This window comes from Moschus berezovskii, chromosome 9, assembly GCF_049115385.1.
Source record: "Moschus berezovskii isolate FMDL1 chromosome 9, NW_MosBer_1.0, whole genome shotgun sequence".
Taxonomy (NCBI): domain Eukaryota; kingdom Metazoa; phylum Chordata; class Mammalia; order Artiodactyla; family Moschidae; genus Moschus; species Moschus berezovskii.
Window position 1 is genome coordinate 41,207,837 of NC_142468.1, and position 23,075 is coordinate 41,230,911.

The 23,075-nt window shown below is 43.0% G+C and overlaps 1 protein-coding gene across 8 annotated transcripts in view; it reads left to right on the forward strand.

The window, feature by feature from the left end:
• The first annotated feature begins 4,178 nt into the window (after nt 1-4,178).
• Nucleotides 4,179-23,075, forward strand: part of SEMA6D (semaphorin 6D) — a 57,951-nt gene continuing 39,054 nt past the window's right edge. For 7 of the 8 annotated variants that reach the window (XM_055435914.2, XM_055435919.2, XM_055435921.2 and 4 more), the window contains exon 1: nt 4,470-5,534. The gene's annotated coding sequence lies outside the window, so the exon portion shown is untranslated. The other variant, XM_055435916.2, reaches the window with a different exon arrangement.

Sequence of the window (23,075 nt, forward strand, 5' to 3'; positions counted from 1 at the left end):
CTCACACATAGATGAGGAAATTAAAGCGATGGAATGGAACAAAAATTTATTGCAAACCTATTGTGTACCATGTGCTTTTACCCAAAGTCTCACATTTAGTGTGAGGTTGGATTAAGTTTCTAATCCAATTCTGCAGGATTCCAAGGTTGCTCTGCCTACAGGGCATGTATAATAACATTGGCTAATATTTATTCAGTGCTTGCAGTGTTCCAGGTAAGATGCTAAACCCTTTACATGCATTATCACATTCAGTTTTCATAAAATCCATTTGAAGTATTGTTATGACTCCTGTTTCACAGATAAGAAGACTGATGCACAGTGTAGTTAAATAAATTATCCCAGGAGATGGGGGAGTCTGGATTTGAATCCAGGTTGTCTAATGTTTCCCACGCGTTCACTATTTACCACTGCCATTAACTGTGACCTCAGTATTAACCACTACTATAATTAAGTAAGAGATTAGGTTTCTCTTATACAATTACCACCGGCATGGCCTTAGGCAAGTCACTTAAACCCTCTAAGCCTCAGTTTCCTCTTCTACAAAATGTAGGTAATAATAATACTTAACTCATAGAATTGTTGTGAACATTAACATTTTTAAAATGCTTAAAAGAGACTGACACACAGTAAACACTGTTTTATTTAATAGCTGTAATAGTTAAGAAGTGGTATTCTCTGATGATTGATAACCTTTTACTATTACACACTGATCTTCTATAATTTTCAGATGAATTTTATTGTTAAAGCTGTATTAGAAATGAAACATAGAAACAAAATTTTGAACTTTTCCTAAAGCAAACAGACAAAAAAATAGATTGTAAACAAAGTTATTACTTATCACATCACTGCTGGGAGATGTGTACAGATAATACAAAAGCATAATCCTTAACAATCTAAAACATAGACCATTTTAAGTATTCTTTCTAGGTGTTAAAAGAGCCAAACATCTTCCTTCTTTCGTTCTTGATTCATTCATTCTTCACTCATTCAACAAACACCCTTGCGTAGATACTGTGCTTGCCCTAGGGATACAGATGAATCAATCCCTACTGTGGAGAAGCATACAGTCAAAATATAACTGTATTCTCTGGTTCAGCAGATAAAAGAGTATGTTGAGAAAGTTGTGGCTTCCCTTGCCAGATCTGACAAGTACTTGTTGAGTGTCCACTAAATGCCAGGCACTGTGCTAGGCACTGGGCTTATCCGGGTAAATAAGACAAAATCCTCGCAGTTAAGAAGCACCCAGTAAGGAAGACATCCTGAGCAATTACTTTCCCTTCCATTTGGTAAATTAGAGAAGTGAAGTTGCTAGGAGAACACAGAAGAGAGATGCTTATATCCATCTTGGGGGCTAGTGGGATAAGGGAAATTCTGACACCTAAGTGAAATTATTGAATTATTAAAAGTCAAGAAAAGCAGAAACTAAAGTACCTGAAGTGATGGAGAAAGAGTACCCCAAGAAGCAGACAAAAGTGAAGACATGGAGACAAGAGACAGTATGGCAGGAGGGAACTTTGCACAGCAGGGCTATGCTAGAGCCTAAGGGATTCCCAGGTGGCACAGTGATAAAGAATCCACCTGCCAATGCAGGACACAGAGGCTCAGGTTTAAGCCCTGGTTTGGGAAGATCCCCTGGAGTAAGAAATCGCAATCCATTCCAGTATTCTTGCCTGGAAAATTTCATGGACAGAGGAGCCTGGTGGGCTACAATTCATATGGTCGCAAAGAGTTGGACACGACTGAGCACGCAACAGCAGCTAGAGGCTAAAGTGTACTGTAGTGAGCAGAGAAAGTCCAGACTGACTGGAGAAGTAAATAGGACTAAAAGGTTAAGTGTGTAAAATCAACTGAAAGGACAAATGCTAATAAACTGCACAGAGTGAGCAGTTCCCTTAGATTTCTCTCCACTAACACCCAAACAAAAAGAGTGTCATTTTCTTGACATTCAAGACTCTGGGAACCAGAGAAATGACTAATCTTTAAGAGTAATATTTTTATCTGACAAAAAGTAATATTTTGATTCTTTTTTAAGATTTCCACTGTAATGTGTTATTTCTAAAATACATCTGAAACAAACACATAAAATGTTAAAATGTGTTGAAGTTGAGTGGTGGGCATATGAATGTTATAGCCTTTAATCTTCCAGTTGCTTGAAAAGCTCTTTTTCTTACAAATTAAACCTTGAATATAGGGCCTGAATAACTCTCCTAAGTCTGCACTTTTACTTGGTAAAAGTAACACTCAGTAAAAGTGTTCTTTACCATTCTTTTGGTGTCACTAAATTGTCCACTTCCCTCTCTTTCCGTACTGGACCAAACATGGGGATTGGCTCTGAGGCGCACACTGCTACTTAGACTGAAAACATGTCTAACCCTTGGCTCGAAATGACCTATCAGCATATTCTTCTGCAACCTAAAAGGTGTTTTCGTTATTGAATTTAAGAACTCAGTCTAAGGTAAATGGCACTCTCTGGGGTGGCACTCTTCAAAGCTGGCCATCGCAGAATTTCAACAAAGAATTCACAAATCTGGAGAACTGAACTTTTTTTTTTTTTTCTTGGCTGCTACTGCAGACAGAGGACAACTGGTAAGCTTTCTGCCTCTAGGTGGGTGGCGATATGATTCATCAAGCCACTGGTCACCCCTTTGCATATTCATTCAATGCACAGAGCCCTCCGCCTGCAGCTGGGCTTGCTCTCTTGATGGAGAAAGGACAGAGTGACTGGATACAAGTTAAAGAGGCAGAGCTTTCTGGGTCAGAAGTTGGCTGGGGAAGGGCCCTGACTGCCAAGTAACTTGCAATGATGTCAGAGCCCAGCACAACCCAAAACACCAGCCAGCCAGCCAACAAAAGCCTTAACAACAACAGAAAAATCACAATGCTGTGTTGCCAAAGCTGTTCTTTCCGCCCCCTACCCTTTACTTGGAATAGGAAGAACAGCAGGAAGAGAGCTTATATTTTAAAAGACTCCGGGTCCATCCTCTTTCTTCCTTTTGGTAACAAAATGTTAACTAGTAAGGAAACAGTTCTCCGGATGAGTCCTGCAGCAGTTCCTTGGGGTGTCTTTTTTGAGTTCCTTTTCAAGGCTGTCCGTGGAAGTTTCAGAAATAACTCAGAACCGGGTTTTTTTTTTTCCTAACTGTAAACACGTAACTGTGCTTGGGAGAAGCAGGAACCACTGAAGAAAGGAAAATACTTTGCCCCCTTCTCTCTTTCACGGTAATTAACCATACTCAAATGAAAATTAAAAGTTTGGCGGAAAAGCTTTCGTCTTTCTTTTTCTTTAAATGAGGGCATCATGGTTCATTCCAGCCATTTAGAGCCTTCAGTGATTCATAATTCAACTGGAAATCTTAATAAAACAAAGCCCGTTCTTGGATATGAAGTTTGAATTAAAATCCTCTCGTTTTTAAATGTGTGACTTTTTCCCTTTCCTATGTGGCAGTCAGCTATAAATGATGTCACTTCAAGGACATTTTCATTTCTCCCACAACATATTACACGAAACACTTGCCTGTAAAACCGGCTCATTAGCCTGCAAAATTATACTGTACTGAATGGCTTTCATTCAAAGTAGAAATGGGATTTTTTAGTGGGCAATTTCTGTATTTTATAAAGATAAAACAATGTTTGATTGCTTCTCCCAGCTGTTTTGCTTAGTGGTTAAAGAGAAGTTGTGGGGGGGGGACGACAAAGGTAATATGGGGGCGGGCTTTAAGGATGAGCTTAAAAAAATCTTAGATCAGGAAAGTAAGGCATAACTTTACGGAGCAACTGTGCCTGCAGCTCCTCTGGGCTGCAATGATTTGTCCTCTAGATGTCTGGAGGAAAGCTCTGAAAAATCTTTCAGAGAGAGAAAAAAGAGGGAAAGAGGGGGAAAAGCGAAAAGGCTGCTTCGCAGGCTGCAGCAGCCGCCGCAAGCCGGATGACTGAGGCGCTGGAGCTGCTGGAAGGAGCAGCTCTTGAGAGGTGGCGAGAGGGAGGGCGCGCAGCCGAGCGCCGGGGAGGAGGGACGCGGAGGCCACCGAGGGGTCAGCCTGGCCGCGGCGCCGGGCAGGGGGCCTCCAGGCGGCGCTGGCCGCGGCGCTCGGGCGAGCGAGCGCGCCGGGCCGCCCGCGCCTCCTGCTGTCCGCGCCCGGGGGTGGGCCCCGCGCCGCGAGCTGCCGAGTGCAGGGAGGGAACTAGACTCCGGCTCGCCTGATGGATTGACTTGGAGATGGATCGAATTACACCATTTGCCGTGCCTCGATTTGTTTTGCTCCCGCTTGGTCCGGCTGCTGCTGTCGCTGCCGCTGCTGCAAGGACTGGTGGTGGCGAGTTTCAGGATTATACCGAAGAAACCAAAACCTAAAGAGACACAGGGATATATATATATATATATATATTTCAATTTTTTATTTTCATTTCTCCTTGAGCGTAACAAGCGTTTATTATTTTTTTTAAACCAAGCCTCCCCCCATGAGGTAAGACAGCCCTATAAAAATTTGCTAATGCTCTAGGCGCCTGGTGGGGATCGGACCCAGATCCTTAGAGCCTGAATCGCTTCTAATGTGTGTGTATGTGTGTACGTGTGCGGATGTGTGTGTGTTGGCACTGGAGAGTTGATTTCTTTTCCAAGCAGCTCTCCGCCTGCCGTGCAAGGGACGCGCAAAAGGCTGGAGAGGTTTGGTGGACGCGTCAAAACTGGCATTGCTGGAGGTTTGGGGGGAGGGGCCCTTCAACATTGTGCACCCCCTCCCCCCCAAAAAAAGGAGGAGAAGGAAGGAGCTGGCAAAAGTTTCTTGCCAGGCAGCGCCAGCCCCCGCGCTCCCCCACACCTTATCAGGGGGAACCCGGGCTGCTTAGGTGCCGGGCACCACGTCTCCAGCTCTCGCCACCGCCGAGCCGAGGCTAAAGGAGACGGCTGCGGGCTCCGCCGCCCCTTTCCGCCCTCCCGGCAGCCCCGGAGCCGACTCCGGCATCGCCGGGCCAGGCAAGCAGTGGACGGGCGAGCACTCGCCCGCGCCAGGAGAAGGGGCGCAGCGCAGCCGCCGACACCCAGGCAGCTCGGCTACCTGTAGGTGCGCCTCGGGGTCGGACGGCCCACCGGTAGTGCCGAGGGGCGGGGGCTCGGGGGACTCGGCCCCTCCCCAGCCCCCGGGCTTCTGCCCCGAGGGCGGCCACTTCCCACCCTCCCTCTCCCCCTGCTGGCCGAGCACACCGCGGGCGCAGCCCGGAGCTGCCCACCGCCCACCCCCGCCTCCCAGCCGGCGCCCCGGTTTCTCTTCCCTGCGACTCTCCCCCGCAACTTTCCGTGCTTTGTTCTCCCGCTGGAAATGATTTACGGAAGCGTCTTGGACAGGGTCTCCGCCAGGCGGCAAGAGCCCAGCGCTGAGATGTGTTACGTTCTCATCTACCCATCAATTATGGATGGAAACAAATAAGGAAGAGTCAATTTTGCATGAGCCCCTTCTCCGGCGGCCGGAGGCATCCGCAGCCGGGAGGGAGCCGCCACGCGCGTCGGCAGCCGCTGACAGGGGGATGGTGAGGAAAAGGTAGGGAAACTTTTATTTCCCGTCTTGACAGCGGTGGTGTTTGTTCCAGGTCTGCAGAAACTGATACTGCAGCTGCCTTGGGTAATTTGGAAGGGCTTAAAGCTTCCTCTATCATGTATAACTCTTGGATTGAAATAAAAGGTCATAAGTATTTGAAGGTGTGGAAGAGAACTGGGTTTGCACATTTTTTGCCGTATAGACTCTTGGGACCACTGCTGTCAGGTGATTCTTTAAACCCCGAACTTGTGAAGAGCTAAATGCCAAGGAGCTAGAGATGAGTGAGGTAGCAGTGTTAGAGAAACTCAGAGTAATACTCCCCGTTCCGAGGTGACCAGTCAGTAACCGAAGTTCCAGCATCCCAACCTCTCACCGCGTTCAGCTGGGAGATTCACACAGAAGGATTATTATAGAGATACAGACTTTGTAAACAGTCATTGGCCCTTATGTCCATTGCTGTGGGCGACTGCTTTTCCTTAAAAATAACCGTAATGTTTCCAGTTACTTGGGAGAAGAAATGACCGGGACAGTTTTCCCAAGAACTTCTGGCTCCTAAGAATTTAAATCTGCAGTAAAATATTGAGTTGCTTTTTAAGGATTATCCTTCCCTCTACTTGATATTTGGGCCAGTAAAGTGGATTCTTTTATTCAAGGCTGAAGTACGAGGGAAAGGTTTAACATTTTTCTAATCTACTTTGGTCTCCCCTCCCTGCCCAGAATTGGACAAATACATGTTTGGAGAAATTTTTCAAGGTTTCTTTCTTGTAGAATTGAGAAATCTTATCCCAGACAGCTCAAGGTGAGGATTTTGCTGTTCTTTGGTGGTTTAACAATAGGTTTTGATGCTGGCTTATTCATGTGGTTGAAAAATCCCCTCCCTCTCTTTGGTATCTAACTCAAGAAATTAAGTTGTGTGTAGTCATGTTTAATGTAGTAAGTGACAGGCATATTCTGTCAGGCTGGTGAGTGCTATACAGACATTTACCCTGGCTCAGATAAATGGAAATTGCTAAATAAGTTCTGAGATGTAAGCCTATGTTACCATGAACTTGAACATCTTTAAGTAAATAAACTGTAGCCCAGCCAAAACTGAGTTTTGTATTTGATAGTTAGTGTCTGCTTTGGTTTAGGTCCCTGGACTGTTCTCTTAGAAAGACAGTTAAGTAAAAAAAAAAACCCTGAGATTTCCAAATGTGTTGTTTAGCAGACTGTTTTTTTCCAGTGGTATATTTGGTGAGATTTTAACAGCCAGCACCTAGTTCGGACTGGATTCTGGTTGTTACCTGTCTCTGTTTCTCTGAGGGATGCTACATAGGTGAACTTCTTTTTTTGAGAAACATTTCTGTGATTCAGGACAGTGTGCCAGGATTATTGTGGCTTCTCCTTCACCAAACAGCTAGTTAACTTGAATTTTATTTAGATTTGTGGGTATTCTGCCCTTGTCCTGTTTTATTTATTTATTAGTTATTTATTTTGAAGTCCTCTAATAGCACCATCTGGCCTTGTCTCCCCTCATTTGATGGATTTGAAAGATGGGTGTGATGTAAACTAGAGAATGGGTTAGCTTACTTAGAAACCCAGTGGACATCAGTTCACTCGCTGCTTGCTAAACAGGAAGGATCTGTCCAGTACCTGTTTTGGGGTAAGTAGGCCCCTGAATCCTGTGTGGTGATTTCTATTTCTTTAAAGTACACAAGCAAAGTAAGCAGGAATCAGAGCTTGGATTCGCAAAGATATCCATAATTGTTAAGGACTTATTGAAACTGGAGAAGTTCACTTCTTGCTGCTCCATCATAATAAACCTTGGTAATTAGCTTAGTCATTGTTCTTGCATTTGAGTTTCACTAAGTTACAAAGAGTGAAAAATGCATCTGAAACAGGGTCATTTTTCACCCTTCTGATGCATTTTATGCAGAGTTAAGAGCCTGGCTGAATGCCTAACCATTATTGGTGTAAGAGTAGGAGGTGAACGCCTTCCTTAGCATATTGCAAGATAAAATATTACCTTTTATTTCAATTAATAGACTTTAAGCCTGCCCATTCTAGATTTCATTCCTAGAGGAAGCAAGAGGCACTTGGGGTATGCCAGGCAGTCAGCATTTATTGAGTCCCTGTCGTTTGCAAGGAGCTATGCTAGCCAATGTTCCAACATCATGTGAGGCAGAATGTTTCTCTACGTTAAACTTAGTAAGAATCTAAAGAAACAGAGAATGGCAAAACTGGATCATTCGGCAAGAAACGTAAATCTGCATCTTTTTCTGAAGCATGCTATTTCATCCTAAAGGTTTTAAGGCAAGGTTGTCCATACCAGATATTTACAAGGGGCCGATCTTCCTGCCTTCAACAGTAATAATACAATGTAGTAGTAGTGTAATTCAATGTTGAAACTGTCAATGGAGCTGGAGATCTTGCTTTCAGTAGCTCCTGTGAATGGAGACTTAGCGTTAAAATCTGCCAAAGCCGGTGTCTTAGGTTGCAGCTTATTTTGTGAACAGCTGCCAGCTTCCAGTTGGGGGAAAAAAGTGTGTTTTGATTTATTCCCATGACACGTGGTGAGAATGAAAATCATAGAACTGTATTAAGCACATCGTAACCTTTTCCGTTACGATGGCTATTGTCAGGCTGACTTTTTCTCCTCAGACCTGACAGCAGTGGCAGTGCAGCTGATAAGTGAATCTGCTTCCATTCATCCCAACAGGAAAACTAGGAAACGTTCTTACTTTGAAAAGCAACTCTTTATGTAACCAAGAACGATCAAATCAGTGCTCCACATAGGTACCACATGAGGTATACTTATTTCTCAAACTTTTCTTTTCTATTAAGCTTTTGTTAACTCACCCAGATTAGCATTTTAACAACCCTGAAGTGAACTTCTGCCATTCTCTCTACTTGGACACAGTATGTAGATCATCCATCATTCTGTCCTTGGCTACAACAGGCTGCTGGCTCCATCACCATTTGGAGCTACACAGAATCCATCCGACTGTGAACAACACAGCTGGCTACAGCAATTTTTTCTTCCACACCACTGGCAGCATTGTCTGGCTGTGGTAACTAAAGTTAACACCCAGAACAGGAAGTTTCCATTGTTTGCCAACCTGTGCTGGGCCTCTCACCCACTTTAGGGGCAGGGGGGTGGGGACCTGCAGAAAGACCCTGCTGGCTTGCCGTGGCCTGATCCACTTAAGAGGAGGTTTGCCTCAACCTTACAGGGTTCACAGGAAAGCCTCTTCAGACTTGATACAATTATATCACCAGAATTACAGAATTAGAAAGAGTCATTCAGTCGTCACTCATCCTAGACCTTTAAAACTCACTCTATCGAAAAGGGGAAGAAAAGAATGAAGTGCCTTTAGCTGGTGGTCCTGAATGACTGAAACAGAAAAAGGCCCTGTCTGGTTGTTTGAAGAAGTGAACGTATCATTGTTTTATCACAAAGACCGTGTAATGGACCTAAAATCTGGGGCCCAAGCCTAATGGAATCCAGTGCATTCTGTGACATTTTTTCTCTCTTCCTTTTACTCAGTTAAGCTCCCTGTTACGGTAGCCATTGCTTATTAAAGCAAGAATGGCATGAATTAGGCGGACATGTTTGTAAGGTTATGTTGCCAAGCTTTTAAAAGAAAAAGATTTTGTAAGTACTGCTTTTGGAGTTTGATATAGGAAGGGGAAAAGACCCTGATGCCGAGAAAGTTTGAAGGTGGGAGGAGAAGGGGACGGCAGAGGATGAGATGGTTGAATGATATCACCGACTCAATGGACGTGAGTTTGAGTAAACTCCGGGAGTTGGCAATGGACAGGGAGGCCTGGCGTGCTGCAGCCCATGGGGTCGCAAAGAGTCGGACACAACTGAGCGACTGAACTGAACTGAACTGATAGGAACGGGAGAGGGTCTCATAATTTGGTGGGAGCTAGTCTTCTCACCTCTTTTCCTAATGTTTACTAATGAAATCAGCTGCAAGATAGCTGGGATGATGTGATGCTGATGATCGAGGAGAAAGAGCAGAAAGCAGCAACCTTGGCAACTATCACTTGTCATTAGTCTGCTAACTAATTTCTAGGTACTATGCTAAGATCTTTATCTTAGTTATGTCCTGTAACACTCAGACAGCTGGGATGACGAAGGCGGGTTCTGTTATTATCAGTGCTTTATCGGAAAAGCAGAAAAAGAAACTCAAGCACCTGAGAAGTCAGGTCATTGAGCAGGGAAGTAGTAGAGTCAGGATTTGAACTCGGGTCTGCTTGACATCTCAGCCCACTGTGCCGTCACTGCACTGAGTTGTTTTCAGGAATCCGGACCCCAAGGCAATTTTCTGACTCCTTGATAATTCTGACATTCGTTTTCAATAAAAGAGTTCTATTTTGAGGGAAATCTTTGCATTGATTGAAATGATATGTGCAGAATATGTATGCTCCTAACTTTTGACCTTTCTCTGAATGAAACTGTATTGACACACTCTTCTTCATTTTCATTTCTGTTAGGCAAATAATTATGACATACCCTTCTTTTCAAGTGTCCTAGGGTAGCATCTTCTCCCACCATTTTTTCCCTGTTAGGTTTTCCTGTCCAAAATTGCATGGCACAGGACACATGGCAACATTCATCACTACCAAAAAGTGCTTCTGCATCAGGGTGCAATTGACATTCATTTCCCTGATCTTGGCAGGTGAAGATCCATTATGTATCTTTGTCCCATTTCCCAGGAGTATTTATGGGCCCCATCAGCAAAGACAGAGCTGCAGCTGTTCAAGCTTTAGTGGCATGAGGATGAAAAGTGTATTACTGAAGTTTGACTGCATATTATACTATAATATACACTTTTCTTACTTACAGCTGAGGCAGAATCCTTTTACCTCTGTGAGTAATCAGATATGTTGTTTGAGAAATCATCACCCATGCGTCAGCATTTTTGGTTGATCTTTTTGATTCAGATTCCTATGGGAGGGAAAAAAAAAAAAAACAAATACACATTACCACTACCTATGGTGCTGAAATTTAAGGTTTTCAGTATTTATTTATGGAAAGGAAATACGGGTTTTAAAAAGTCCAATATGTTGGTACATGTATAAAAAGTCCTTGGGAAGATCTGCAATTACTTAGCCTATTATTGGAGTCTGTATTTAAAAATAAAGTCAGGAGTTTCTGCTCAGGCGAGGAACTGGCACATATGAACCAGAGCAGATGAAGCTCTTTGAGAAAATAACACTTCCATTCCCAGGAGCCAGCTGTCAGTAGACCAGGGACGCAGACTCCCCCAGCTTCTACATTGGTTGAGGCCTCCTTTGTCATTAGAAGGGTCTCTAGAAACACTTTTTGGTCTGCAGAGTTGTCTACATATATCAGTAAGTCCCCAAACCTCCCATGGGTAATTGGTAGATCAAGTAAATATATCTTTAAAAGCTATTGAAGAAGGAGGAGGAGAGAGAGAAAAAGGAGGGATAAAGAATGTTGCAGTTGCTTCTGTTTTTGTCATTGCTGGGGTAACCATTTGTTCATACAGCTAATTTTTACCAAGTGTCTACTCCATACAAGGAGGTGCCAGGGTGGGGAAACAGTTCAAAGAGGAACTGACATGGATCCAGAGCTCAAGGCTCTTACTGAGTGCTGCATTGAAGACAAGGTAAACACGTAGCCAAAATAAAATGGCCAGTGTCTTAAGTGCCAGAACACACACGAACCTATGGAAATTGAGAGCAGTGACAAGTTATTTCTGGCTAGGGTGGCCAGGGAAGGCTTTGTGGAGCGCTGATATTTGAGCTGGTCCTTGAACTAGGTAGGATTTGGACAGGTGGACACCGAGGGGCAGTAGGGGAGGTGCTGAGAGGGAGGGCATTCCAAGCATAGAGAACAGCTTAGGCAAAGGCCCTGGGATGGGGGCGGGGGGTCTAGGTCACTTGTCCTCTTCTGAGTCCTGACCTAAACTTGCATTTCAGGTGTGAAAAAGCAGTTTGCCATGCAAATCCACAAATATTTATTGAGGGTCTCTCTCTGGTCTACTGTACTGAGCCGATCAGCAGATGGCCCTGCAGCTTAAGCCATCAGAATGGATGGGATCAATCTTGTGATGATTCAGGAGTTTGCTTCGTGATCAGAGCTAAAACCCCCACGTCAACTGCCAACTGGTTCAGTGTTACACAGGAACATGGCAAAGGATCACGTGGTTTGCCTCATATTACCCTGCAAGCTCGTTTCCCCCACAGAGGGGTTTAGAAGAATCAGACTAGAAGGTTGCTGCATCATGGGCTTCATCTTTTTTGCTTTAACTTGAAAAAACTAGGTGTAGACTCTTAACAAAGAACACGTTGCATATGTAGATAGGGTTTTGGGGAGGATGTGGAGATAGGAAGTGGAAGAGAGAGAGCAGCAACTTGTTGAAATTGTGAGAAAAGCATGAGTTGGACTCCAGGTGCTCCTTCAACTGCAGGCCCTGGGAGCTTAGGCTGCTGTATTCACCCCTGTAACTTAGCAGAGTGTGTGACACATAGTAGATGTGTTGCAAATATTGTAGTAAACGTGTTAATTGAGTCTTAACTTCGTATTCTATTGTAGTTATAATCTATCATGCCTGGTGAAGTGTGCAAGCAATGGGGTTGGAACTCTGGCAGCCTTTTCCTGATAGAACAAGCAAACAACTCAGAGTTACTAAAGTAATACTTCCCTTTGGAAGACCCCATCCTTGAGTGACCCTGGGGATCTAGCATCCCTTCCTGAGTCTGAGCTTTCAGGATAAACTCACCCCACATTAGTGGCTCCCCACGATCCTGCCTTCCCAACTCCCTTACCTTCTCCCTGCTTCCCCCCATGCCCATCCCTCCTCTATGTAGGGCTGTTTGGGTATGAGGATTTCCAAGCCATTATTATCCACCTGAGTTAACGTAAATTGTAATCAATCCACAGTTACATTTAACAGTGGAGGTGATAAGCTTTCTGGGCCTCCCTGGTGGCTCAGTAGTAAAGAGTTCACCTACCAATGCAGGAGACGCGGGTTCAGTTGACCCCTGGGTTGGGAAGATCACTTGGAGAAGGGAATGGCCACCCATTCCAATACTTTGTCTGGGAAATTGCATGGATAGAGGAATCTGGCGGGCTATAGTCCACAGGCCCGTGAAGAGTTGGACACGCCTGAGCGTCTTAACAATAACATAAGCTTTCTGAGAGGAAATACCAGAAGTTCTCAGTAGTAAAAGCACAAGAAGACATACTAAAGGAAAAGTAAAATGAAAACAATTACATTAGGGGATGATTAAGCCAATTGCTTGGCCAAGAAATGCTCCAGTGGTTCAATTTTCCTTGGTATATTTAAGTGTTTTATAAGTTAACGGTTACATGACAGTCTGAGAGCAGATTCTTAGTCTGAAGAATCACTGACAATGAAAGATCAATCAGAAATGATAAGGTAGGTCAATGGGGGAAAAGCGTTAAGCATATACCAACTCAGTATTAGGAACTTTTCAGGAATATTCCGGTGACATAAAGCAGAGAACCTGTTGGATTTAATAATTAGTCTGGCTTCTACCCAATTACTTGCTGAAGTGAAGGGCATGCTGCCTCCCCTTACATAGAACACAGTTGCCTTCCAGACAAAACCTAAAATAAACCGTCCTGGCTCAACATGCCTAATAATAACAGCTAGCCCTCACCGTATGCTTACCGGGTGCTGTGGCACTGTGCCTAGTACTTTACGTATGTTATCTAATTTAATCCTCATGCTACCCCTGAGAGAGGAGGATGGATGAATAGCTAACTCAGAATTAGCATTTATTAAGTGCTTAATGTGTGCTTGATACTCTTTTAAGTGAATATATTAAATCTTCTGGTCAGAATTCTTTGAGGTGGGTGCTATTATTATTACTCCTATTGCACAGGGGAAAACAGGGATGGGAGATTAAGTAATTTTACCAGGGTCAAACAACTAATGAGTACTAGAACCAGGGGACTAGGGCCCATGAGAAGCAACTTGGTAAGGTGGTTAAGGACATGAACTCTGGCACCAACTTATTGGGGTGTGAGTCCTGGCTATGTGATCAATGAACTGTGTGATTTTTGAGCAAATTACTTAACCTCTCTGAGCCTTAGTTTCATGACATGAAAGGTGGATGGTGATGAGTGGTAGCCACCTGGTAGGTTGTTGGTGAGACATAAATGAATTAATATTTGAACACACTTAGAATAGTGCTTGGCCTGTAGTGAGTACTATATTTATCTCAGTGTCTGTTAAGTAAAAGTAAATGCAGTCTGGCTCCAAGGCCCATGCTTTTAGCCCTTATACTATGCAGTCTTTTCACATGTGGTTCTGTCATATCTTTGACTGATATATAGACCTTGAAGCCAGTTTTACAACCAGCTCTCCTCCACCCCCACACACTACACTTGCCACGCATTCAGCCAGACTGGAGAGGGGAATTCGGTAGGAGAGCTCCAAGGCCCTAGAGATGTACCCAGACCTTGATGCTTAGTTGCCGAGCCCTGACCCAGATAGCAGCCATTTCAGATTCATGATGTCAGAAATCTGGCTCCACTGATGGTTGGGCTGAAGGACAAAATGTAGGTGAGTGGCATGTGTTCTATGCTGTTTGCCCCCTAGGCCAATTAAAGCCTGAATAGCATCATGGAAAATCAGGCCCATTGCTGTCATCACCCACATCTTTGATCTCTACCAGTGGTCCTCAAACTTTAAAATTGATCAGAATCACCTAGGGCTACATGCAGATTCCCAGGGCCCCAGCACCAATGGGTCTGTGTTGTTGGGTCTGGCATGAGGTCCCAGTGTTAGCATTTTCAACAAACTCCTCAAGTGACTCACATTCTATGGTACCTTGACCACAGATGAGGCTCTAGTGTAGCTAGAGTTTCTCAAACCTCAGAGCACCTGCAGTTTGCTCAGCATCTTGTAACATTCAGATTCCCATCCAAGCAAGGTGCTAGACGTCAAGACTAGTATTGGTAGGCTACTGGGTAGTAGGTGGCAAACCTCTTGCCCACAACACAGGGAGAATACATATGAGCCAAAGGCAACCCGGCCAGCTCATGAAAGAGTGAAGAGAGTAATAAAATCTGCTCAAAGCTGAAGAGACTTTTTTTTCCGTAGTTTGCAAAGGATCCTCCCGGTGAGCAGAAATTAAGAGAGAAAAAGGGCACTCACTCACTTCTGCTGACTGGCGTATATCATTTCATAAATGGAGTCCTGGTCCAGTATTCGTAGCAACAGTCTTTGATTTAATGATAAACTGAGATAAGGGTAATCAAACTTCATGTTTCAGGGCATCAGGTGATTGCCTGCTGCGGTCAGGATGAAATCTTTTCCCTTGTGCTTTGCCCAATTGACTAGATGCATTTGAGACAGGCCGCAAGCTGCACTTGCAAGAGCTGGGGCAGGAGGCGCGGGCACAGAACGCCGCTGGATGAGACCACGTGGGGAATGGCCTTGCGTGGGGTGACCAACCCCATCATCATTTGGCCTCATCATTTTTGTTTCGTCTTAAGATTCTCCACACCCTGTGTGTATATTTCTATAAACCACATGATGAAATCAGCAGCCTGCTGTGTCTGGAATGGCTTAGACTCCCAACTTTGGCCAATAGTGGGCTCTCTGAGTGACCTAAGGAAAGCACTGTCCCCCTCGGAGGCTCTGGCTCCTCATCTGTGGACTCGCGAATAAAATGAGCATCAAATAAGACAGTGTTGATAAAAGGGCTTCATAAAAACCAAAGTGCCACTCAGATGTAAGGGATCATTATGATACAATGAATTATACTTTATGGAATCACCATTTATCACAATCATAACATAGCCATCTCATCTCTATGTAATGATATCATACATAATGACATTGAACATTTATTGAGTTCTTCATTTCTGCCAGGCACTAAAGAGTTTTATTTACATTCTCTTGTTTAATCCTCATGTCAGCACTTTGGGGCACATATTTTTTTTTTACTTCCATTTTTTAGGTAAGGGCACGGATGCTCCAGGAGCATCAGTTAGTTTCCTATTGCTGTTGTAACAAATTACTACAAACTTAGATGTCTAAACAACAGGGATTTATTATCTGACAATTCTGGAGGTTTGAAGTCCCAAATGGGCTTCACTGAGCTAAAGTCGAGGTGTCAGCAGGGCTGTGTTCTTTCCAGAGGCTCAAGGGAAAAATCCATTTCCTTCCCTTTTCCAGCTTTTAGTAGGCTGCCTGGATTTCTTTGCTGTGCCCCTTTCTCCAAACTCAAGAGTTAGCTATCCTGTAACTCTGACTTCTGCTTCCATAGTCATGTCTCCTTGGATTCTTCTGCCTTCCTCTTCCACCTTTTAAGGACCCTTGTGATTACATTGGGTCCACCCATGTAATCCAGGATAAATCCACCTATTTTAAAATCCCTTACTTAATCACATATGCGAAGTTCCTCTTTCCATATATTACAGTTTATTCACAGATTCTCAGGATTGGGCATGGACATTTTGGAGATGAATGGGAACATTATTCTGTCCACTACAATTATGTACCTGCTAGGAGCCCTACAGTGGCTGAGTCAGAATTCATGCCCAAACCTGTCTGACTCCAAAGCTCCAAAGTTTGTCTGATGTCAAACCATTCACTATAAAATCTCCTTGATTGATGCAGTGAAAGAAAGTAAGTCATAGAACCTAAGTAGTGAGGAGGGCCTTGTTACTTTTATAATATCAATTGGGGGCTTTTAAATCATTATAATAGTAACAATAAAAATATTAACCTTACTTGTCTTCATGTCCTACTTTGTCCTAAGCATTCTATATGCAATCATTCACTTTTTTCTTAGGAGGGTGAATATTATTTACCTGAATAACTGAATTGAAGGGTTCCTAAATCCAGCTGTCTTTCATGGGGTGACTAAACAAAGAAGCAGTGGGGGACCAGGGGACCATTTTGGAGGACTATACAAAGGTGTTTTAGTGAAGCTACTGGTGCAGCAGAGGATGGTTGATCAAAGGTGATGGAGATAACCAGGCTCTCCTTTGCTGGCTCTGATACTGTCTCTTGGACAGTCAGATGTGGTTCCTCAGGTGACAGTCACCCCGCCCACTCATAGCCAAGACCATCTCCAACTTATGAGGCTTTAAGTCCCCAGAGGTCAATCAGGAAATCAGATGCTGTGTTCGATAGGAAGTGTGGGAAGTTGTCAGCGGTCTCCCCCTCGCTCTTTCCTTGTCCTCTCTCTCCTCTTCTCTGCCACACACTTAACAGCTAATTTGTGAGGCTTAATGTAATTTTAAAGTTCAAACCATGGTCCCATCACTGAAAAGGCCGTCAGAGCAGTTTAAAAAGGAGGGAGAGGACAGAGCTGGGAATCTGGAAACCAGGCCTGGCAACACTGTTAGCCAACCAGCTATCTCTGGACAAAGCCCTGGTCTTCTGTGGCCCTAGTGCTCTCATTAGAACAAAGGGAGGTTGGGCTGGGCATCAAAAAGAATCTAAATGATCTCCAAGTTTCTTTCTAGTAGTAGCATTCCTTAATGTTATATTTATCTTTGTATTTTAATTGCCACACAGTATCAAATCTATTGGTGATTTCAAAAAATATGAACCCACCTCATGAATGTGCATATAACTATCTGTACAAAAACACACACACACACAAATAGCCCCACTTCTCAAATTTATTATTGCCATTTACATTTTATAACACTTTGCCCTTTTCTTTCAAGATCACTTAAAACTTCACTGCTGCTAATATAGTTTTTATAGTCAATTTTCAGAAATATATAGATAATATTTTCAGTTAGCAGTAATTGCACCTCATTCAGCTCTCAGGGGTTGATACGCTACCATGGCACAATTTCCCTGTAATTTTCAGTTACATCCCTGAAGAGCCATTCCCCATGGAACACGTAGGACAGGCAGGGAAAATGAGTTTCAAAGTAGAGAGGCCAAACCTGATTGGTAGTAGGCTGTTGCATCTTGTGTTATAGAAATGTGTGGGGCTACATCTAAGGTCAGGGAGTAAAAGGATACCTTGATTGATTTGCAGAGTCTTCTGTGCGAAATAGAGTGCATGGTAGTTCCAATACAGCACATTTGCCATCTTTGATTTGTTTTTTTTGAGACATTAATCTCCCTTAAAACACTCATGCGTGCATGCTATGTCGCTTCAATCGTGTCCGACTCTTTGCGACCCCATAGACTGGAAATCCATCAGGCTCCTCTGTCCATGGGTTTCTCCAGGCAAGAACATTGGAGTGGGTTACCATGCCCTCCTTCAGGGGATCTTCTCTACCCAGGGATCAAACCCAAGTCTCTTACATCTCCTGAATTGGCAGGCGTGTTCTTTATCACTAGCGCCACCTGGAAGCCATCCTCATTAATGATCTCTGTATAGGTTGACGAGTCTTTAGTGCAGATGTCATCTGATGCGATGTCTCAGAACAGAGCTTGAATTATCTGACCTGTGAGAAGGCAAATAAGTAACTCAATGGATAAATAAACTTGGTAATGATTACTTTTGCCGGTTCTTTCCATTTTCTTTGTTGTTGGTGTTGTACAGTGACTGAGTTGTGTCCGACTCTTTGCAACCCCATGGGCTGCAGCACGCCAGGCTTCCCTGTCCTTCACCATCTCCCGGAGTTTGCTCAGACTCACGTCCATTGAGTTGGTGATGCCATCCACCATCTCATCCTCTGTCGTCCCCTTCTCCTGCCCTAAATCTTTCACAGCATCAGGGTATTTTCCAAGGAGTCGGCAGTCTTGGGCAGAGAATGGGACCACTACGAATAACTTACATGGAGGAGACTGGTTTATTATTGAATATATGTACAAAATCAGCATTTTGTTACAAATTATTTGCAACTGAACAACAGAATTTGTATTTATACATTGCTATATATGCATGTTATATACACCCCGCATAACATTACATAAACATGTTCATGAGGGCTTACAAGCTAGAAAACTTTGGCGTTTGGCCAGAAATATTTTTCTGCCATTATGAAAAAATTTTGCATCCCTGGAACAGCACTTTCATTTAATTAGGCAGTTTAAAAATGTAAAAACTATGACATTGGTGGGCAATGCTACATAAAAGTGGACAGGATATATCAAATGAATTTGCTCTCATATTTTTTTTCTTTTTTTTTTTAACTCCCTATGGCTTGTTTTAAATGAGACGTAAGATACCCATGCCAGATTTACACTTTGAAACATCATAATAAATACAAGCCATAATTATGAAGTCACTTCTATCTGGAGAGGTAGAGACAGAAACATTAACTCTCTTCTCTTCAGTTCTGAGACAAATGTGAGTCTGTCATCATGAACGTTACCCACATTTTTGCCTTTCTGTCCCTTAATGAAATATATTACAGACTGCCTGAGTGGAAATCTCAGCCTAGCAAAGTCTTCCTTCACCCTGAGTACAGAGTTCAGCCTCTTTTCCTGTTAGAGTAATGCAGTGAATCAGATCCTAAAGCCCCATAAAAGATAGGTGAGGAGGCTCCTCCTTTACCTGTCTTTATCCAAATTTGCAATAAGCTATAAAATTAACCACCTAGATTTTCAGTATGAGAAATTTCTACTTTCAGGGTTTTATGACTGCATTTTTGGTCACCAAAGTGGAACTTCACTCAGTCCTTACCAGATAAAAGTCTCATTCCTTAAAGGCAGGCTGTGGCCCTTGCTCTGCTGTTTTGTGTATAGCCAACCTTCCAAAGAACAATTAGTCTTCAGAAGTCCGAATGGTCCTAAAGGCAAATTCTGTCTGATGTGCCCCTCGACCTCTTGGAGCCTTGTTTTCCTCACTGGAAAATCAGGATAGTATATCTACTTCATTCACAGTTTGATGTTATGAGGTCTTTCTTCAGGAGAAATACATGCAAAGCACTGAGCATGGTATCTGACATAATAAAACTCAACAAATGGTTGTGCTGTTATTATTACTACTGTTTTCAAATCAGGGATGCTTGGCAATATATGAAATACTCGCATCTGAAGTGTTTTGTAGTTTTGCACATGGATAGGTTCTATAAAATATATCTGGATAGCTACTTCTAAACACAAAGAGATAGGAAAAGAACACAAGACCAGTTCTGCTAAGAAGCTGGCATTTCTTGAGCACATAAAAGTACTGTAACACTACCACATGTAAACCTCGCTGCTCACATTTTGGACATGGTACTGGCAACTTACTTATGCTGGGGCTAGGAAATTTTTTGTGTTTGAAGTATTTTCAGATTATGAATTGTGTCACTTAAATAGTGGACCAAGTTCCCAGGGTGACTTACTGTATTAACTCAACCTGACCCTGGGTCTGAGGTGTAGTTTTCCAGCTGCATTCTTTCACTCACTAACCTACACATTCATTCACTTATCCACATGATAGATCATTTTTGAGCATATTCAGTGTTCAAAGAGATGTTCTTCCCCTTGGCCTTCAAAGAGTCACAGTTTAGTAAGTGCTGACATAACTGCAGCCAGGATCAGTTTCATGGATGTGTTACTTGTGCAGTCACCCTTGGCCCCATGCCTAGAATGTGCTGCTCTAGCCTTCTTGAAATTCTTAATAATTTTTGAATAAGGAGCCCCCGTTTTCATTTTGCACTGGTCCCTGCTTATCATGTAGCCTTGCCTGATTGCTCCTTTTTACCGGTGCCATTTATTCTTTAGCATCTGAGTAGACAGACATGAGTTGGAAAGAGGCACGTTTTCTGGGTCTGAGTTCCCACTGCACAGCACACTCAGGCAAGGCACATAATTTCCCTAGGCCTTGGTTCTCTCAGTTGTAAATTGAGGCAGAATAGACATGGTGTTCAGGGCCACTGCTAGTAATCTGCACACTTCAAGAGAGTATAAGACATGAGTGTCAGATGACATCAGGCCTGGGTTTGGGTTATAACTAGGGTGACTGCTGCTACTGCTGCTGCTAAGTCGCTTCAGTCGTGTCTGACTCTGTGCGACCCCATAGACGGCAGCCGACCAGGCTCCGCCGTCCCTGGGATTCTCCAGGCAAGAACACGAGTGGGTGACTAGACTCTCAAAACTTAAAATTATGGTATGGGGATTATATGAGATCAAAAGAAAAAGTAGACGTCAGGACTCTTCTTGAGAAGTTGAGCTGTATAGCTGAAACTTTTGACCTCTAGACTAGGCCTACATACTGTATGGTGATTTTATAACATAGAATCAAATTGATTCAGCACTGGAATTATTCTGCTCATTTCATTTGAATCTGTCCTTTCCTCTCTATAGATTTTATGCTGATATCCCAGAGGAGATGTAACTCACTCCAGGACTTTTGCCACGCTTAGAAAAAAATCTATATCTCAGACTTTAAAACTCTAATATACAAATATTGGCATCCTTGAGAGTTCTCTAATTTACTGCCCCAGTTTTGTATATTACAAGGTGATAAACTATTTAGCCAGCCCACTGGCATGGGCCACTGACCAGTTAAAACAGACCCCACAGTGTGGTGCCAAGTGAATGCTGGTTCTGGGTCTATTCTGTGTAGTCTTTTTATTAACGTTTTTATTGGAGCGTAGTTGCTTTACAATGTTGTATTAGTTTCTGCTGTACAGTAAAGTGATCAGCTAAATGCGTACATATATCCCCTCTTTTTTTTAAATTTCCTTCCCATTTAGGTCACCACAGAGCACTGAGTAGAGTTCCCTGAGCTACACCGTAGGTCCTCATTGGTTATCTATTTCATACATAGTATCAATAATGTATGTGTGTCAGTACCAACCTCCCAATTCATCGCACCCTCCCCTTTCCCCCTTGGTATCCACATTTGTTCTCTAAGCCTGTACCTCTATTTCTTTGTACATAAGATCGTCTCTACCCATTGTTTTCAGATTCCACATATATGCATTAATATACGATGTTTGTTTTTCTGACTCACTTCACTCTGATGACAGCCTCTAAGTCCATCCATGTGTGCGTGCTAAGTCCCTTCAATTATGTCCGACTCTTTGTGACTGCATGAACTATAGCCCGCCAGGCTCCTCTGTTTATGGGATTCTCCAGGCAAGAATACTGAAGTGGGTTGCGGTGTCCTCTTCCAGGGGATCTTCCCAACCCAGGAATCAAACCCATGTCTCTAATGCACCTCCTGCATTGGCAGGCAGCTTCTTTACCACTAGTGCCACCTGGGAAGCCCAGGTCCATCCATGTCTCTACAAATGACCCAATTTCTGGGTAGTCTTAAAGTTAGTTTTAACTTTTAGAAAAGGTGTCACTCCACTCATGGTGGCCCAAATATCTAGTTCTGTGGAGACCCAGTCTCTCCAAAGTTCAAGAAAGAGGCACCACCGATGAATCTGCATTTACTCTGTGTGAGAGCCATGATTTTTCTGGTTCAGTCACTATGACACTTCAGAACACTTGCAAATTCTGTATTAAAACTTATCGCTGCTTAATGGGAAGCACAGATTTCAGGTATACTCAGGTTTTTTTATAAGTAACTATGTATCAAATAAAGACTATCAAATAAAAACAACTTTAATTGAGATGTAGCAATTATCATTTTTAGATAGAGCTTCATTTCTGATTTTAGATCAAAAGAGAATTTGGTGCTCCAAGTGTCTCTCATCACCCACCTAAACATTTACATCATTTAAGTGGACCTTTTCCACTTTACAAACATGTTGTTGGCCTGTTTAAGTACAGAGATGGGAGGCTGTTCTGTAATGTTAAGCCCACAAACATCTCCAATGTAAGCCACAGTACCACGGGCCAATTAAAATCAGTCTTCATGCTACAGACTTCATTGCTTAAATATTAAGCAATTTTTACTTTGACACTGATCAAGAGGTGTTAATGTAGATTCTTTTAAACAACTCAATTTAAGGTGTGTATATGAGAGAAGAATAGTAATCTTTTTGACTTTTGAGAGCTGGAAGTATCATCTCTGTGGGCCTCCTAAAAGTTACTCAGTTTAGGGGTTGTTTATTCCTTTATTTTAATTTAATTTAACCTCATTTAATTTTAGTTTATCTTGGTAGAGAACATCTTGACTTCTGCCTGTTTTATTGTCTGTGTGCAATAAGATGCTTAACTTAGGAGCCTTGGAACCAAATGGGAGTTTATACTTTAGCTCCCAAGACTTTTCTCGAGTCCCTAATGACTGGCTGACTGGTGTGTTTACATTTATATTAGTGTTGAGTGGGCTGATTCAAAAAGGGCTACAGATAGACTTCTTGTTGCTCTAATACCTAGAGGCAGAATTATGGAATTATCTTTCTCTACTATGGAATTTATTTTATGACTAAGAAAAATGGCTCAATGTGACCAAATTCTGAAATGGATTCAGTGTTCCAGAAACCATTTATCTTTTAAAGTAAATTGTAAACAGCTCTGCTTGGACATTAGCTTAGGAAAATGTGTATTTAATGTTTGGTTACACACACAAATAAAAGTATGTTTAATGCTTAGAATGGCACTTATGTGGCTTATGGTGAAGTAGGCTGATGACTCCAGCAAGAAGGCTGGCAGAGAAGTTACCCTTACTACTTGCCACTCCGCTCACCGGGCTATGAGAGGAAGTTTGAGATTTGAGTGAGCCAGGTCTTTCTTCTCCATTTTTCTG